Genomic DNA, 19,667 nt, shown 5'->3' with positions numbered 1-19,667 from the left:
GATGCAGGGGGGCAGTCAGGAAGGCCAAGGCAGAGATGGAACTGGGACTAGCTTCCCAGATCAAGGACAACAAGAAGTCCTTTTTTTAAATACATAGGGAGCAAAAAGAAGGTTCCGGGTAACGTGGAGCCCCTGCAAGACACGCTAGAAAATTTGGTCATCACACCAGATGACAAAGCTAACCTATTTAATGATTTTTTTGCCTCCATTTTCCTGAGCAGGGACCTGAACAGCCACCCTTCCTCTAGCCCCCCTTAGACCCCAGGGGAGGCGCACCTAGTCCAAGGGTTAGTGAGGAACTAGTTAGGGAACTTTTGGAGGGACTGGATGTATTCAAATCAGCTGGTCTGGACGATCTCCACCCCGAGTACTGAGGGAATTGCTGAGGTTATTGCAGGACCCCTGGCACAGCTTCACGAGCACTTGTGGTGCTCTGGTGTGGTGCCAGAGGACTGGAAGAGGGCCAATGTGGTTCCCATCTTCAAAAAGGGGACGAAGGAGGATCCAGGAAACTATAGGCCAGTTAGTCCTACCTCAATCCTGGGTAAGCTTTTTGAGAGAATTATTCTGGCACATGTCCACGAGGGGCCAGCAGGGGAGAATATGCTTAGGGGCAACCAACACGGGTTCATTAGAGGCAGGTCCTGTCAGACCAACCTGGTGGCCTTCAACAACCAGGTCACCAAATCCTTAGATGCAGGGGTAGCAGTGGACATGGTCTTCCTGGACTTTTGGAAGGCCTTCGACACTGTCTCTCACCCTGTTCTCATTAAAAAATGGGGACTGTGGTGTTGACACCTACAGAGTCAAATGGGTCGCCAACTGGCTGGAGGGCCGCACCCAGAGAGCGGTAGTGGACGAGTCATTTTCAGCTTGGAGGGTTGTGGGCAGTGGGGTCCCCCAGGATTTGGTCCTCAGGCCTGCACTGTTCAACATCTTCATCAGTGATTCGGACGAAGGGATAAATAGCACCCTGTTCAAATTTGCCGATGACACTAAGATGTGGGGGGATGTGGGCATGCCAGAAGGGAGAAATCGGCTGCAATCGAACCTAGACAGGTTACAGGAGTGGGCGGATGAGAACAGGATGAGATTCAACACCAACAAGTGCAAGGTGATGCACCTGGGGAGGAACAATCAGCACCATACCTACAGACTGGGGAACTCTCTTCTTGTCATTACAGAGGCAGAAAAGGATTTTGGAGTCGTCACTGATACCAAGATGAACGTGGGCCGGCAGTGTGGGGATGCAGTCAGGAAGGCCAACTGCACCTTGTCATGCATCCACAGATGCATCTCAAGCAGGTCAAAGGAAGTGATCCTCCCCCTCTATGTGGCACTGATCAGGCCGCAGCTAGAGTACTGCATTCAGTTCTAGGCACCACACTTCAAGAGGGATTTGGACAACATGGAGAGGGTCCAGAGGAGGGCCACTCGCATGATCAGGAGGCAGCAGGGGAGTTCCTAGAAGGAGAGGCTCCGGGACCTGAACCTATTCATCCTCCACAAGACAAGGCTGAAGGGGGATCTAGTGGCCTGTTACAAACTAGTCAGAAGGGACCAGCAGGCATTGGGGGAGTCCCTGTTCCCCTGAGCACTGCTAAGAGTGACCAGGAATAACGGTCACAAGCTGGCAGAGGGTAAATTTGGACTAGACATCAGGAGGTGCTACTTCACTGTCAGGACGGCTAGGTTCTGGAACCAACTTCCAAGAGAAGTGGTGCTAGCTCCTACCCTGGGGGTTTTTAAGAGGAACACCACTCTTTCCTGCCATGGCAGGGGTTTGGACTTGATGATCTGCTCAGGTACCTTCTGACCCTAGAAACTATGAAACTACAAAATCTACAATGATTTGCCTAGAGAACAGATATGGAGACCTAGCAGCAGAGGAGGAGAAGCACATAATTTAATGGAAGAAGCCGGGCAAAAATTTCCATGGTGTAGAGGATTGAGACTACTGCCACAAAGAGGAAGCAGTGGGTAGTGGTGGTTGGAAACTCCCTTCTGTGAGGGATGGAGGAATCCATCTACCAGCCTGACCTATTATCCTGGAAGGTCTGCTGTTCGTCTGAAGGCCAGATGCGAGATGTCATGGAAGAATTACTGAGACTCGTCTGGCCCTCTGACTACTACCCCATGCTGCTCATCCAAGTGTGCACCAATGATACTGCCAGGGGTGACCCTGAGATCAAGAGTGACTGCAAGACTCAGGGTGCAAGGGTGAAGGAGATGGGGGCACAGGTGGTGTTCTCCTTTATCCTTCTAGTCAAGGAGAAGAGCCCTGGCAGGAGCAGACACATGATGCAGATCAATGCACAACTGCACAGGTGGTGTTGCCAGCAGGGATTCGACTTCTTTGACAATGGGGTATTGTTCCAAGAATAAGAATTGCTAGGAAGAGGCAGGATCCACCTGACAGAGTGGGAATAGCATCTTTGCACACAGGCTTGCTAACCTAGTGAGAGGGCTTTAAACTAGGTTAGCCAGGGGATGGAGACTAAAGCCCTGAACTAAGTAGAGAAGTGGGAGGCCTGGAGGAATCAGAAAGAAGAAAGGCAATGGAGGAGAAGTTCTCATTCTTCCTGAGAAAGTAGGGCAATTGGCTAGTTACTGCAGGTGTGTCTGTATATGAACACATAGAGCCTGGGAAACAAGCAGGAAGAATTGTAAGTTTTCATACAGTTAAGGAACTATGATGTGATTGGAATAATAGGGACTTGGTGGGAGAGCTTGGATGATTGGAGCACTGTCATTGATGGGTACAAACTGTTCAGGAAGGACTGGCAGGGGAGAAGAGGAGGAGGAGTTGTGCTCTATGTAAAAGATCTGTGTGATTGCTCAGTGCTCCAGTATGAAACTGAAGATAGGCCTGTTGAAAGTCTCTGGGCTAAGACTAGAGGAGAGAGCAGCATGGGTGATGTTGTGGTGTGGGTGTCTGCTATAGACCATCAGACCAGGAGGATGAGGTAGATGAGGCTTTCTTCAGACAACTAGTGGAAGTTTCCATATCACAGGCCTTGGTTCTCATGGGGGGACTTCAATCACCCTGACATCTACTAGGAGGGCAATACAGCAGTGTGCAGGAAATTTAGGAAATTTTTGGAGAGCATTGGAGACAACTTCCTGGTGCAATTGTTGGAGAGACCAACTGGGTGTCATGCTTTTCTTGATCTGCTGCTCACAAACAGGGAAGAACTGGTGGGGAATGTAGAAGTGGATGGCAACTTGAGCAGCAGTGACCACAAGCTGATTGAGTTCAGGATCTTGACAAAAGGAAAGAAGGAGAGCAGCAGAGTATGGACCCTGGACTTCAGAAAAGCAGACTTTGACTCCCAAAGGGAACTGATGGGCAGGATTCCCTAGGAGACAAGTCTGAGAGGGAAAGGAGTCCAGGACAGCTGGTGGTATTTTAAAGAAATCTTACTCAGGGCATAGGAACCAACCATTTCAATATGCAGGAAGAATAGCAAATATGGCAGGCAATCATCTTGGCTTAGCAGAGAACTCTTCAGTGAGCTTAAACACGAAAAGGAAGCTTACAAGACATGGAAGCTTGGACAGATGACTAGGGAGGAGTATAAGAATATTGCTTGGGCACGCAGCAATGAAGTCAGGAAGGCCAAAGTACACCTGGAGTTGGATCTAGCTAGCAAGTGGAGGGTAACAAGAAGGGTTTCTACAAATATGTTAACAACAAAGGGAAGGTTAGAGAAAGTGTAGGGTCCATACTGAATGGGGGTGGCAACCTAGTGACAGATGAGGAAAAGGCTGAAGTACTCAATGCCTTCTTTACCTAGGTCTCCCAGACTACAGGACCAGGCAGCACAGTTGAGGAGAAGGTGAGCAGCCCTCAGTCACAAAAGAAAAGGTGAGGCACTAGTTAGAAAAGCTGGACAGGTACAAGTCCAGGGGTCTGGATACAGTGCCTCTGAGGGTGCTGAGAGACTTGGCTGATGTGACTGTAAAGCCTCTGGCCATTATATTTGAAAACTCATGGTGACTGGGGGAGGTCCTGGATGACTGAGACAGAAGAAGGAGGATTCAGAGAAGTACAGACCAGTCAGCCTCACCTCAGTCCTCAGAAAAATCATGAAGCAGCTCCTCAAAGAATCCATTTCTAACCACTTGGAGTAGAAGGTGATTAGGAACAGTCAGCATGGATTCACCAGGAGCAAATCATACCTGACCAATAGGGCTGTGCAAAGCTTTGACTTAACATTCGATTCAACAAATATTTGACATATTCGACCTTGAAAAGTGAAAGCAGCTAGTCGAATAGCTGTTGAATCGAATACCAGAAGTCGAATATTAACAGCATGGGTTGAATATTCAACTTGCCTATACTGGATTCCCTGTGGGAGGCAGGGGGGAAAGGAAAGTAAGGGGAGGGAGGGGGAGAGGGGGAACGAGTGCTTTCATGACTGACGTGTGGCTGGCCAGTGATCTGTCAGCATTCTCTAAGGTCCCTTCCAATCCCTGTGCTCTGGGGGAGGGCCAGAGAAAATGCATAAAAGGCAGCAGTTTTTCAGCTCCCTGCTTTCTGCTTTGGGGTCAGTTTCTGAGCTGCTGGTGTTCTCCAGCACCTCTGCATCAGACTACAACAGCTGGAAGCCCTGATCTTCAACAGATTCCCTGCTTGCGACACTAGCAACAGGGATTTCTGAGAACTTGGTGCTTTTATTTTATAACTACTTTCATATTAGTTTATGCTTATATTGGATAGCGTTAGTAGTAGCCTAGGATCTATTCTATATAGGAATTTAGTGTATGTGTATCATTCTTTCCACCACACTAGTGCTTCTCAATGTATTATCTACACACACAAACACATTGACATAACATCCAGAAATCTAACCCGCAGTGCACGGCACACTTCGAGGTTCCAGTTTACACACAAAGGAACACATTATGAAGTAGGGTGGAAAGGCAGGTAGCCATACTGGCCAGCCTGCACAAAGGGGAGCAAGGGGGGTTGCAAGCAGGAGAGCCACAGTTTCTCCCCCCACCAATCTCAGATGCAGCCTTTTTCTGCTCGCTATAAAGGATGAGGCTGCTACAAGCAGTAAAGAGAGGGGAGCAGCAGTGCCACCAGAGCCACTGCTTGTGCCTGAGACTCTCTCATGTCCAGACACAGCAGCCACAACCCCTTCCACCATAACTGCAACCAGCACAGCAATGTACTCCACCCATGTCACTGCCTATGCTGATCCTTCCCATGCCAGAAGAAGAGCTGGTGCTGGATCTGGATCTCAGTGCCCTGGCAAGGGAAGTTCTGGGGAAGGAGGGGGAATCAGTCGAGTTTGTACTTGACCCCCCTCAGGTTTTTTCCTTTCAAGCCACGAGGTCTTTCCCAGAAGGCACTTCAGAAGGTGCCTCTGTACAGGTGAAGGCAAGCAGCTCAGCTGAGTCCTCTCTTTCTCTTGCTGTGCCTCTGACTGCTGAAGAGGGGGAGAGTTCAGCAGCATCCACAGATGCACCCACATGCCAGAGGGAAAGGCCTAGTACTAGCATGGTCTGGGATCATTATGAGCTGTCAGATGATCCCGCGTTTGCTATCTGCGTGCACTGCCGAGCCAAAATCAGCCGTGGCAAGGGAACAAAGCACATGACCACCTCAGGGATGCTGAATCATCTCCACAGGTACCACCCCTGCTTTGCCACAGGAACCACCCCCGCTTGCTCCACAGCCCCCATCCCCCCACAGCAGAGACAGGGCACCCTGGAACATGGGGGGCAAAAGGAACCAGTTGTAAATGTGAGCAAGGTCACCCAGACCACTGGGAAGATGCTTGCTCTGGATGGCCAGCCCTTCACCTTTGTTGAGCGGCCAGGGTTCAGGCAGCTCCTGGCACTGCTGGCTCCATCCTACCAGGTGCCTGAACACACCAACTTCAGGAAGACGGTGGTGCCCTCCCTATACGAAGCATGCAGGGAGCACTTGAGGGAGGAGCTGCACAAGGCAGGTCCGCAGGTGACCATACACTTCACCTTGGACATCTGGAGCAGCCGGGGTGGAGATCATGCGTACCTGTCCTGCACAGGGCACTGGTGTGGCCAGTCAGGCCGTTGGAGGACTCTCCTTCACACCAAAGTGATGGATGAGTCCCACACAGCAACAGAGATAAGGGGGACCATGAACTGCATGGTGCTGGGGTGGTTGGGTGTTGGGCAGGCTGAGCTCACCCACGGCTTCATGGTCACTGACAATAGCGCCAATATGGTCAAGGCAGTCCATGATGCCAATTTGGCTGGTATTTACTGTGTGGCACACAATTTACATCTGACTGTGAAGGATTCCTTGGAGGGGGACAGGGCTGCCGGTGATGGTGCCAGCAACACCAGCAGGCTCATTTCCAGATGCAGGAAGGTGGCAGGCTACTTCCACCAGAGCATCAAGGGGGGTCAGATGCTGTGGGACAAACAAGCAGAGCTAAATGTCCCGCAGCACAGAATCATCCAGGATGTGGAGACTTGGTGGGCCTCCACTTACCTGATGCTTGAGAGGCTGGTGGAGCAACAGAAGACCATCTATGAGCTGGCCTTGCTTGGGGAGATTGGGATCAGTGGCCCCCCTGACCAAAGCTGAGTGGGATGCCATTTCCCAGATCTTGCTCGTCCTCAAGCCCTTCCTCGAGGCCACTGAGACCCTCAATGCTGCTGATGCCTTCCTCAGCCAGGTGGTCCCCATAGCGAAGGAGGTGTGCAGCCAAATGGAGAGCTTCCTGGGGGCCAATGTTCCTGGCTGGGACAGGCCGCTTTCACCAGATGTGCAGGCACTGGTGGGGTGGCTGAAGGGCCTTAGGAAAAGGCTTGAACCCTTGGAGTCCAACACAGTGCATATGCTGGCCGCCATCTGTGACCCAAAGGTGAGGGGCACCATATGTGGCAGCGAGACACTGAGTCACTGGAGGGAGGTACTTATTAAGAAAGTGACGGAGGTGGAAAGGCAGAGGCAGGGGGAAGTGGAACAGGGGGATCCACTGCCTGAACCCAGCCTGCCATCCACGAGCCAGTCTTCCCCTCTACCACAAGCGCTGCCAATTTTGGCTAAGGCCATGGCAAACATTAGGGGGTCCAGAGCCACCAGACTCCAGGATCAGGCAGACAGCCCTCACACCGTGGTGTCTACCTATCTTGCCAAGCCTGTGGAGCTCCTTGGCCTACTGGGCAACCTGCAGCCCGATGTGGCTGGATCTGGCCACAGTTGCGTGGGAATACCTGTCCTGTCCACTGACCAGCATGCCAAGCGAGAGGGTGTTCAGCATGGCTGCAGATGTTGTGACACCCCACCGCACCTGCTTGGATCCTGGTTTGGTGGAGCAGCTGGTATTCCTATAGGTAAACCTCCTGCTGCCAGGGCTCCCCACGCTCCAGGTGCAGACGGAGTGAACGCCACCCTCCTCACTCCGTCTGGATCGTGAGTTTTGTCTGTCAGCAGCCTAAGGTGCAGTTTCCCCCAAACTCCTGCACCTATCACTGTGAAAGTTGGCAAGCTTTGTGGGCTCCTCAGGAGCTACCATTCCTACAGGTTTAATCAAGATCAGACAAGAAATGCCAAAGTTATAGCCTGCTTCGACCTTCCCCATTATAGTCTATGGGGAAGTCGAAGCAGCTTGAGTATTTGACTGAGCTTTGACCTCAAGTTGAAGCGGACTCACTTTGACTCAAAGCAGACGGCAAATAGAAGCAGGACCCAGTTTAATATTTGACATGGCTGTCGAATCGAATATTACCTGCTCTGCACAGCCCTACTGACCAACCTGATTAGCGTCTATGATGAGATAACTGGTTCTGTGCATGCAGGTAAAGCAGTGGATATGAAATACCTTGACTTGAGGCTTTTGATATCATCTCCACAGCATTCTTGCCAGCAAGCTGAAGAAGTATGTGTTGGATAAATGCACTGTAATGTGTATAGAAAGCTGGCTGGATCATCAGCCTTAACAGATGGTGATCAATGGCTCAGTGGTTAGCTGGCAGCTAGTATCAAGTGGAGTGTCCCTGGGGTCAGTCCTGGGGCTGGTTTTGTTCAAGATTTTTATTAACAATCTGGAAGATGGGATGGACTGCACCCTCAGCCAGTTTGCAGATGACATCAAGCTGGGAGGTATAATAGATAAGCTGAAAGGTAGGACTAGGATTCAGAGTGAACTAGAGAAATTGAAGGATTGGGCCAAAATAATTTCCCTGAGGTTCAACAACAACAAAAACAAAAAGGACAGAAGAATCCTATGTACTATTACAGGCTTAGGACCAACTGGCTAAGCGGCAGCTCTGTAGAAAGGGACCAATGGGCTACGACGGACAGTAAGCTGAATATGAGCCAACAGTGTACCCTTGTTGCCAAGAAGGCTAACAGCATACTGGGCTGCATTAATAGGAATGTTGCCAGCAGATTTAGGGAAGTAATTATTCCCTTCTTTACTTCCCTGGTAAGGCCACATCTGGAGGACTGTGTCCAGTTTTGGACCCCCCGCTACAGAAAGGATGCGAACAATTTGCATGGCAGCAAAAATACTTAGGGGGCTGGGGCACATGACTTATGAAAAGAGTCTGAGGGGACTGGGCTTATTTAGTCTGCAGGGCTAGGGACAGACATTACACAGTGTGAGGGGGTGTCCTAAATCAAGTCAGAAAGACAGCGCACTTTGGCTGAGCCTTCCCTTCCCCTTCATTTTTCTCATCTGCCATGACTTTGATGGGAGTTGAAGATAGTACTCGCAGGTGGGTGGCCTCTGATTTTTAACTAACACCCAGAGTGACGCTCACTCTTTCCTTAATGCTACTGCAGTTGGTGAAGCCAGCAAACTACTTCCCCTGGGGTAACACCCTTAGGCATTGAAATGAGCTTCTGGGAAGGCTGAGGTCCTTACCCAGCACTTGGTGTTTCCTTCCTCCCCCCTCTGGTCTCTCCCTCTCTCTCTTAGAAAGTGGAGATAAACCACAAATCAAATTGTTAATCACCAGCTGCAGGCTTTTTAATTCGCTCCTACTCTGCGTAGAGATCCAGCTTCCAGGTAATGTAGTCAGTCCACAAATGTTCATTCCTCATGTTGAGCAACAAAGTCTCTAACTAATCAGGAGTACCTGGTCCTGTAGAGTTTCTAGTGAGGTTCACTCCCAGTGTAACAGGCTGCCTGGCTTCTGTTTTCCTTCGGGCACACTGCCCATGTCACTCCCATGCCTTGGCACAGGAAACTGGCTCTGTCGCTACAACTGTCTCTCAACTCCGGCTCCTCTCCCCTTCTGGGGAAATTGCTAATCACATCTAGCTCCTCTTATAGGGGCTTGTTAATTGACACTTTACTAGCTGTGCCAGTGTCCAATGCTGTGAATGCTGCTGGCACTGGTGAAATGTTGTCATCTTGCCAGCTAGTCCTGCAGCGTCTGGTAAGTTTCTCTTTACTCTCCTGTAAGAGGGCCACCAGCTCCCTGTTACACACACAAACCTGTTTAGGTGATCAGAAACTGGTTTGAACCTGTAACAGAACAGATGATCAGTGTAAATAAACCAGGTTGAAAATGGCTGAAACCGGTTTGAGATAAACATGGTTAAATTTAGTATCAGACTTAACTGATTTGGCTCTAACCAGTTTATGCAATGTCTATCGAGATGCCTTGCTGGTTTAAGATAAACCAGACACCCCAGCATCCTGGTATGCTCTCTGGGCTGGGTGGTGGTCTCTACAAGAGAGCTGACCGCTCCCCTCTGCTCCCGAGCCACAGCTCCAGCACACACTGAGGGCTGCTTTCCTCACCACTCCCTGCTAAGTAGGAATTCCCCCCTCCCCTCTACCTTGCTGAGGAGGTGTCTATATATTAGCTAGCAGACAACATTCCTTCATGCTGAATCTATAGGCAGAATCAACAAGTAGCTGGTAATGTCCCACTGTTTTCTTAATCGGGTGATAAACACTGTTATCAATTCCTGCTGGGCTAATCATAGCATCCTGCCAGGGCCTGGCCATGCCCACCCCTCAGCTCAATGCTGTGGAAGGAAGGGAGGGCTACTGTAGTGCCTCCTGGCTTCTCGCCTGAGTCACTACAGGCATGTGCCTGCATTTCTGGGATGTCTGTCCAGTTACAAAACTGATTTAGCCTAGCCAGGTTAGACTAACCTGCAAACAAAGATTGAATCCATTCAGGCTCAGGCTTTTTGAATGTCTGTCCCTAGCCCAGAAGACTGAGGCAGGATTCGATAGCAGCCTTTCACTACCTGAAGAGGGGTTCTGAAGAGGATAGTGCTAAACCGTTCTCAGTGGCAGCAGATGACAAAACAAGGAGAAATGGTCTCAAGCTGCAGGAAGGGAACTTTAGGCTAGATATCAGAGAAAACTTTCTCTTTAGGAGGGTAGTAAAACATTGGAATGGGTTACTCAGAGAGGTGGTAGAATCTCCATCCCTGGAGGTTTTTAAGGCTTGACTGGACAAAGTTCTTGCTGAAACTACCTAGTTGAGGATGGTCCTGCTTTGAGCAGGAGGTTGGACTAGATTACCTCCTGAGGTCCTTTCCAATCCTAATTTTCTATGATTCTGTGACTCTGCATCAGATACATACATGCATTTAAAATTTGTATTTTGGTGACTTTAGAATATAAACTTGTTCATTTTTCCCAACCTAAATTTGAATCCTAGGCATTGTAGGAGATGTTTCTCTCTGAAATGTTCTATAAAAGAAATGGTTGATGTTACATGCTTCTGCTGGTATTTGCAATTGATTGTAATACTTCAGAAAATATACTAAACTTTAATGAAAAAGAAATGCTACTTTCAAAAAGCCATCTATTTTGTTATGCAAAGCACAACTGGACTGAACTGAGAATAGTATGGAATTATTAAAATGTTGACATTGTAACTACCAGAAGCTGTAGTTAAACTTCATGCAAATATTTGTGCCAATAAAGCTCAATCTCTCAATACATTCAGGGAAAATGAACACAAAAGATGTGAAAGCATAACTGAATGAGATTCTTTTATATGGCAAATAAATATTAATGAGTTTGGGTTTTGGGGTTGTTTTTTTCCCCATTACTCTCCTAGCTTCACTTTGGTCTAATTGTATTAAAATGCCAAATATTTCCTTGTGAAATTTTCTGATGTCCAGAATGAACTAAAAGAGTTTGACAAGGATACATGCCTTGCCAATACTTATTATAGCTACAGTAAACAGTATAAAAGAAATGGGTTTTCATGCTTAGTCCATGTTGTTCAGCTTCTACCCTCAAGCTGCATTAGATCTAATTCTGTAAACTGACCTGTCCAAATTAAATACCTAAGAGAGCTTTTGAGGCTTCAAGCACTGTCCTATAAGGAGCTAAACAGGAGTTTTTAATAACAACTTCAGAGGAAAAGTGCTTAGGGTGTCTTTGAATAATTTAATGGTCCTGTAAATAGCATATCAAACTTTAAATAGAGCATTCCAGACAGAATGTCATCTCATTTGTTTCAAGATATTTTCAACTTCTTTAAGTCTAGACTAGTCTAGAGCAGCAGAAACAGCATGCCATGGACTGAATAAAAAATCCAGAGCCACGGCCCTCGATGGAAACTAGGGCTGTGCGAAGCTTCAGTTCCTGATTCAATTTGGCAGAGATTCAGCCCGATTCAGTGGCCAAATCTCAAAATCCAAACTGAATCAGGAGACCCTTTAATCTCTTTGAATCGAATCGTAATCCTTCAGATTTGGATTCAGCCAAATTGAATTGGGGACAGTGATCTGAATCAACGAATCAAATCACTGTCCCTGATTTGGGCTGAATCTGAATCTGAATTGAATACAGCCCATTTCACACCCCTGCTAATAGCAACACATGCCTGAGTTGCAATTGTCTGTCAACCCTGTATTGATCTCATCATCAGCTACCTTTGGACCCAGTGACAAAGCAATCATGGAAGATAATAATCATCCTTGACGAAGGATATATAGGCGAAGGATTGCCTGTGTGTGTGTGTGTGTGTGTGTGTGTGTGTATGTATGTATGTATGTATGCATGCATGTATATCTCCTAGGTCCTTTGCTGAATCAAAACAGTAGATGCCACTGCTTAATTAGCTGGGTCTGTTGATTATTTTCCAAGTTCTGCTAAGTATGCCAGTGGTCATACCTGCAAAGGTTTACTTGCTATCATTTGAAAGCATTTTTGAGCATTCTGTCTTAGCGACACTCCCACAGCTTGGCTTAGGCCTTCTGAAATTGGCCAAGGCTGGCAACAATTGCATGAAATACACAGCCTTGTTTTCACAATTTCCACAGAAGTCAATGAAGATCACAAGTGCTTAGCACTTCTGAAAAATCAGACTACCCATCCAGATGGTCTCACCAGATTATATCTCAGGGACTAGTCATCAGTTGTGCATTTTCCTTGCCAGTGCTGTTATTTATTATATTAATCAAGTATCAGGGAGAGAGGAAGAAAACTAGAACAATGAAGTTAATAACATTTCCAGATGACAAAATTATTGTGTAAGTTCACATGAGAGGAGACTGTAAGAGACTATAGAGAAACAAAGCTAGACAAATGGGCATCGTGATGGTTGAAGAAATACGTTTGACAAATACAAGGTAATATACATTAAAATGAAAAATAAGCACTACCCCCATGTACTATGTTCTACATTATCTGTAACCACTTAAGTAAAAGAATATTGTTGCGGTCAGCTCAATGAAAGCCTGTGTTCAATGCCCAACAGAAAGCAAAATACAAATAATATATAAAGAATGGGATAGAAAAGACTTAAACTTTTATGTGGGTCAGGTGAGGGAACACCGTGAGAAACTGGACATTCACAAGATGTGAGATGCAGTCAGGAAGGCCAACCGTACCTTGTCATGCATCCACCAGATGCATCTCAAGCAGGTCCAAGGAGGTGATACTCCCCCTCTATGCAGCACTGGTTAGGCCACAGCTGGAGTACTGCATCCAGTTCTGGGCACCGGACTTCAAGAGGGTTATGAACAACATGGAGGGGAAGGCCACTGGCATGATCAGGGGGCAGCAGGGCAGGCCTTATGAGGAGAGGCTGTGGGACCTGAACCTGTTCAGCCTCCACAATAGAAGGCTGAGGGGGATCTAGTGGCCTGTTATAAACTAGTCATGGGGGACCAGCAGGCACTGGGGAAGTCCCTGTTCACCCATGCACTGCCAGGAGTGACCAGGAATAACAGTCACAAACTGGCAGATGGTAGATTTAGGCTAGATATCAGGAGGCACTACGTCACTGTCAGGGCGGCTAGGATCTGGAACCAACTTCCAAGAGAAGTGGTGCAGGCTCCTACCCTGGGGGTCTTTAAGAGGAGGCTAGATGTACACCTTGCTGGGGTTGTTTAACCACAGTACTCTTTCCTGCCATGGCAGGGGGTCAGACTCGATGATCTGCTCAGGTCCCTTCCGACCCTAGAAACTATGAAACTATGAAGATCATGTGCCTAGATGGAATGCTTCTGAGAGTCTTGAAGGAGCTGGCAGACATCATTGCATACCCCCTTGGCAAAGATATTTGAAAATTCATGGTGCTTGGGTGAGGACCCAGAAGACTGGAAAAGAGCCTATATGGTCCCTATCTTCAAGAAAGGGAGGAGGGATCACCCTGGGAATTATAGACCAATCAGTCTGACATCTTTCTCTGGAAAAATCCTGGAGAAAATTGTCAAGGAATCCATCAAAACCAGACTAATGGAAGGCAAGCATCTGAATGCCAGCCAACATGGCTTTGTGACTGTCAGGTCTTTCCTGACCAACCTCATCTCCTTCTATGACCAGGTAACACATGCCCTGGAAAAGGGAGATGGCATGCATGCCATATATCTGGATTTCAAGAAGCTTTTGACCTAGTTCCCCACGATGTCCCCATGGTTAAGCTGGGGAACTGTGGCCTTGATCATTTTACGGTTCAATGGCTAGGTAAATGGATACGCGGTTGGACCCAAAGAGCACTAGTTGATGGGAGCAAATCAACTAGTACTAGTTGATGGGTGCAGGATGGCCAGTAGAGTCCCTCAGGGTTTGGTACTTGGGCCGGTCCTTTTTAACTTCTTCATTAATGATCTGGATTCAGGAGTCAGATGCAAACTGGCAAAGTTTGCAAATTATGGGGGAGAGTGGTCACACTGAGGGACAGGCTGGGGATATAGGCCGACTTGGACACGCTCTTAAGGTGGGTTGACCAAAACCTGATGGCCTTCAATGTAGAGAAATGTAAGGTGCTGCATCTTAGTAGGAAGAACCTTCAACATACTTACAGGCTTGGCAGTGCTATGCTTGCTAGCACCAAGACCGAAAGAGACTTGGGGGTCTTGATTGACCACAGGATGAATATGAGCCACCAATGCAGTGCTGTGGCTGGCAAATCAAACCAAACTTTGGTATGCATCCCCCAACACATCTCAATCAAAACCAGGGATGTTTTCCTTCTGCTTTACTTGGCCTTGGTGAGACCGCAACTGGAGTACTGCATCTAGGTTTGGGCCCCCCACTTCAGGAGGGATGTGGAGAAGCTGGAGAGAGTCCAGAGGAGAGCTACTCATATGATCCGAGTCCTGGAGGCCATACAAGGAGAGGCTGAGAGACTTGGGACTCTTCAGTCTAGAAAAGAGAAGGCTCAAGGGGGATTTCGTAGAAGGCTACAATTATATAGGCACCCATTGCAAGCACCTCCTCTGGACTCTTTCAAAAAACATGTGGATGTTTTTCTTGCTGTTGTCACTTGATCCCAGTTGGCTTCCTGCCTATGGCAGGGGGACTGGACTCAATGATCTCATGAGATCCCTTCCAGCCCCTAATGTCTATGAAATCTGTCTATACAATCTAAATGAAGGAAAATGAAGTTGCACTTTCATCATGACCAGCAGATTTATTCATTCCATGTCATATGAGATATACAGAGTGAGTCCTTGTCTCTAGTTAGTTCAGTTCCTACCTCAAACCTGTTCTGTTTCTGATGAAGGAAATTGCAAAAAATCTTGGCCTTAAAATTTTCTTGTCATTTTTTTCACTCTGGATTATATTTAAATTGGTGAAGAAATGATGGTTCTATCTTGTCTTCTATTGATATACTTGATGCCATGTGTTGATACTCTCCTAGATGCACTTCTATTGAATTATCAGAAAAATGTGCTGCGCTCCTCAAGATATTGTCAGTTTGTATTTATTTTTTTATTATTCTCATACCAGTCACATCACCATTAGTCTTCTAAATTTATTTTTATTCATGCCTTTTTAAACTAGTTGGCATTTTGTTGATGTTATTTCTTTATATTTCTTGCAAATGTTACTCCTCAAGATTTTTCAGGCTTTTTTTTTCTTCTTTTTCACCAATTTCTTTCTAGCTGTTGTTTTCTGTCTTTGTTCTGAGTAACATTAGAAGCTCACACTATGTCAGATTACTTATCTATGAAGTAAGGATAATAATTAGAGGGATGAAAATATAGTGTTCAATTCAAGAACAAGTTCATCTTGTAATATGGGATATAGATCTTGGGTTAAATCAAGACTAGAGGTTTTATTTGATGGCAAAATGGTTTAAATCTGCAAGATTATGTGTTCTTCTGAGAGTAACTTCATCTCCTTATCTAAACTTAGACTATCAGATAGTTTCCTTGTAGTACCAAAGTCTGTTCTTACCCTTTTCAGGTTTATTGTAATGATATTAATTTTGGCAGACAAAACACAACAGTCAGCTGGATTTGGCCCAATATTTGCCTATTTTACACTGATGGGGCACATCCACACATGCAAACACTTGCACTTGCAGCAGCTCATATAGAAGCGGTGCAGATTTGAGCCAGGGCTTTTTGCCGCAGCACACACGCTGAGACATGCACTTTGTTGTGGAGCAAGTTGTGCCACTTGGGGCAAAATAACCCTGCTTGGCTCCTCCCAGATCTGTAGCCAGGGGGAGATAGAGCCTGGGGCCAGCACCTGTGATGTCCCCAGCAGTCCAAAAACCTACCCTGGCCAGCAGCTCAGGGTTACTTGACCTCAGGAGCTTCTGGGGCCTAGGCAGTTGGTATCTGGGGACACTAGCCCCCTGTGTCAGCTAGACTGCTGAAGCAGCATCCCAAATTCACTTTTTAAAATACCCCAAAATCCACGTTCTTCCACAATTAGAACAAAAGAGAGAGATAAAGGAGGATTGATCAGGTGGGCAATGTTTTATTGCTATATTTACAATGTTAAAGAAATTTGGAAGCCTACCAGTGTCTCTAGCATCATAATAAAATAAATTCTAAATATCTATATGTTTTAATGTTTGCTTTGGGTTTCCTTATCACATGGTGAGTGTGTGATGGGATGATGTGGGGTTTGCAGGAGTGGGTGGGAAGGGGGTGGGAGGATGTGGGTGGGTGTGGAGTGATGTGTGGGTAAGTGTGGGGGAACTGTGGTGTGGGGGCTGCTTAGGAGGGGTAGGTACCCTGCATGAACACTGCATGCCCCTGGCAGCTGACAGGGCATGGCAGCACTGGTGGTGGTGGGAGCGTGGTGGCAGTGGTAAGTGGGGAGCTCCCGCAGACTCCACCATCACTGTTGGCAGTGGGGGGAGGAGTGGTGAGCGGCAAGTACCCACAGACACCACTGGCAATGACAGCAGTGGCCAGTGGCGATCACTGACTGTCCGCAGGCACCATTGGGGCCAGGGGGGTGTGATAAGCGGCAACCACCTACAGGGACCACCGACAGTGTTGAGGGGGTACACTGCCATGCTCCTCCTATGCATTGCCAATGGTCCCTTGACTCCCACAGGGCAGAGGCCCCCCCAGCACATGGACTACCCTTCCTGCAGGGTCCCAGGCCCCACCAGGGGCTACAGCTCCTCCCCTCCCCCTCACTGGTCTCCAGCCCCCTGCTCATTCTGAGGCTGGAGATGAGCAGGAGAACAAGCAAGAGGCTGGAGAGAATAGGAGAATGAATAGGGGTGGGGGGAATGAATGGGGAGTTGGGGAAGGCTCCCTCCCCCCTCCTCCAGCCCCCCAAGCCCCTGCTTACCTGGCAAAAGCTGGGTCCCCCTGCTTCAGGATTGGGGAAAGGGTGAATCACAGAGACCCTCTGGCACTTTGCCAGAGTGTCTCTGGAGGACTGAGCCTCCAGTTGCCTGGGACCATGCCCTGACCCAGTTTTTCCCCCTGAATTTTTGTTTGACCCAGGGGTCTAATTTTGCTTCCCTGCTGCAAATGTGCAGTGGGGGGAACATTTTTTTTGTTCCCTCATGTGCCTCTTGCAGCATCTCAAAGGGGTTTGAGATGCCACAAGAGGCATGTGCAGGCTCATCGGGATTCACCCATGATGTCCTACTTAATGTGAGATCTGAAAAGGACTTTGAGCTTTTTGGATTAAGAAAAGCTACATGGGCATGTCCACACATGCAAGCACGTGTACTTGCCACAGCTCAAATAGAAGCAGTGCAAACTTGAGCTGGGGCTTTTTGCCTCAGTGCACATACTCAGACATGCACTTTGGTGTGGAGCAAATTGTGCCACATGGGGAAAATAAGTCTGCCCGTCTCTTCCTGGATCTGCAGCCAGGGGGAGCTAGAGCCCAGGGCCAGCACCTGTGTTGTCTCCAGCAGTATAAAAAGTTGCCCTGTCCTGGCCTCATCAGTACAAATAGCTGCCCTGGCAAGTAGCTCTGGGCTACTCACTCTCAGGAGCTTCTGAGGCCCAGCCAGTTGGTACCTGGGGACACTATCCCTTGTGCCAACTGGACTGCTGAAGCAGCCCTGAGAGTTTCCTGCACCCTCTACCCACTGCAGCAGTCTGGCAGTGGGAGCTGCTGCCTGGCTGTGACCTGCTGTGCACCTGCCAGACCCAGATGGGGACTGCACAGCCAGTAGAGGCATCTACCCCTCTGGGCCAGCTGTCAGTGGATTGTGGTTGCAGAGTTGGCCTTTGTGCGGCACTACTGCCATGTATGCCCCCCGCCCAACCATCTGGCCAGCTATCGCCCAGAAGATGTTCCCAGTGTGGTGACCTGTTTTGAACTGTCAAAACATGTCCTCCTAGTTCCAATTGTCCAGGAGGTCGGCCACCTCCAGCTGGGTTCAAGGTGCCAGCTCTGAGCAGGCAGGGTCCTGCTACTGGCCTCCTTGCAGGAAGTTTGGTGTTCCCTATTGGAAAACTGAAAAATCCCTGTGTAGCAGGGCACTGGGGTGCCTGCTACTTGTGGAGCAATAAGCAAGGAATCCAGCTGCGGGTTGCCAGGGTAACAGGTGGGAGTCAGCTGACAGGAAGAGGCAGGGCCTGGCTCCCATATAATTCCAGGCTGAGGCCAGGCAGGCAGTTCCCTGCTGGCAGCCAAGGGAGAAGGAGCTTTGCCAGAGCAAACAGAGGGGAGATGCCTGATTGTATGAGCAGCTCCTGATTGCTGTTATGGGGTGGAGAATTCCCTGGTAGGGATTGAATGTTGTTTAGCTGGACAGCTTAGATTTTATGTTATAGCCCAGGGGCTTGTGTTTTGTGTTCGCTGTTTAAACCGGTGGTTTGGGTGAGGCTATTGGGGGTTGGAGGAGGCCTCACAGGGGACCCCAGTGCCTGCGAGGGTGCAGCATTTTGGGTGCTCTGACCCCGGCACCTGCGAGGGCACAGCATTTTGGGTGCACTGACAGTGAAGTCCCAGAGAGGGGGGCAGCATTGACAAATGCCCAGTGAGGCACCCAGCGGAGCAGGGCCACAGAGAACCCAGGGAGGACAAGGGGAACAGAACATAGTAAGGCCCAGACTAACTGATGTGAGTGCCATCTCCGAGGAGTGGGCTGTGGTGTAAGGGGAGGAAAGGAGCTGCAGATAGCATCCCCTGGCATAAGGGCAGAAAATGGGCAGCCTACCGCTTAATTAACATCCTCTAATTAAGCAATTAACAACAAGGCATGGCAGGTGAGAAGGCGGGCGGTTGGCCCATAACAGGTAGGTGGGGTCACTAGTGGGCAGACCCCGAAGAGGCACACCTGTCACACCCTGATAAAAAAAATCCCAAAGTCACTCTGAAAAATACCTTGAAATCCATGTTCCTCCACAATTAAAATGAAAGACCACTATATATAGAGGGAGAGAGTGAGGGACCGAGAGACAGTGAACAGCTGGACAATGTTTCATTGATATATGTACAGTGTTAAAGCCATATGGAAGCCTACTGGTCTCTCTACCATCGTAATAAGGTGAATTTTAAATTCCTATATGTTTTGCGCCCCCCCACAAGGGCTACAGCCCTCCCAACAGGGACCAAATGGCCCCTGCAAGGGCCCCCTGCAGGGCCCACATGCCTCACCCCTGCTTTCTTCCCCAGCCCACCAGATTGCTACCCCATCTTGCCCTATCCCCCACTGGCTCCTTCACCCCCCGATGGCTGCCCCACCCCGCCTTTCCACCCCCAGTCCTGTGATGGCTGCCCCTCCCATCATAGCCTCTGGCACTTTAAAAAAAGAAAAAAGAAAAAAAACCCTCTATGCATGGCAGGAGCAGGGGCTGGTGAGGGGGCTCTGGGTCCTGGCAGAGCCCTCCTGGGCAGCATGGGGCAGTGGGGAGCAGCAGGCCTGGGGCTGGGGCCACCAGGGCTGTCACCCAGCCCCATACTGTGCAGTGTGGGGGCCCCAGTGACCCTGATGGCAGCTGATAGTGCCAGTGAGTGCAGCGGGGGTATTTCAAATTGCTGGAATGCTGGGGTGGGGGGGCAGTGATT

This window comes from Crocodylus porosus, unplaced genomic scaffold (genome assembly GCF_001723895.1).
Source record: "Crocodylus porosus isolate Cpor-Errol unplaced genomic scaffold, CroPor_comp1, whole genome shotgun sequence".
Lineage (NCBI taxonomy): Eukaryota > Metazoa > Chordata > Crocodylia > Crocodylidae > Crocodylus > Crocodylus porosus.
The sequence above is the reverse complement of the archived record's forward strand: the minus strand, read 5'-3'. Positions refer to the sequence as shown.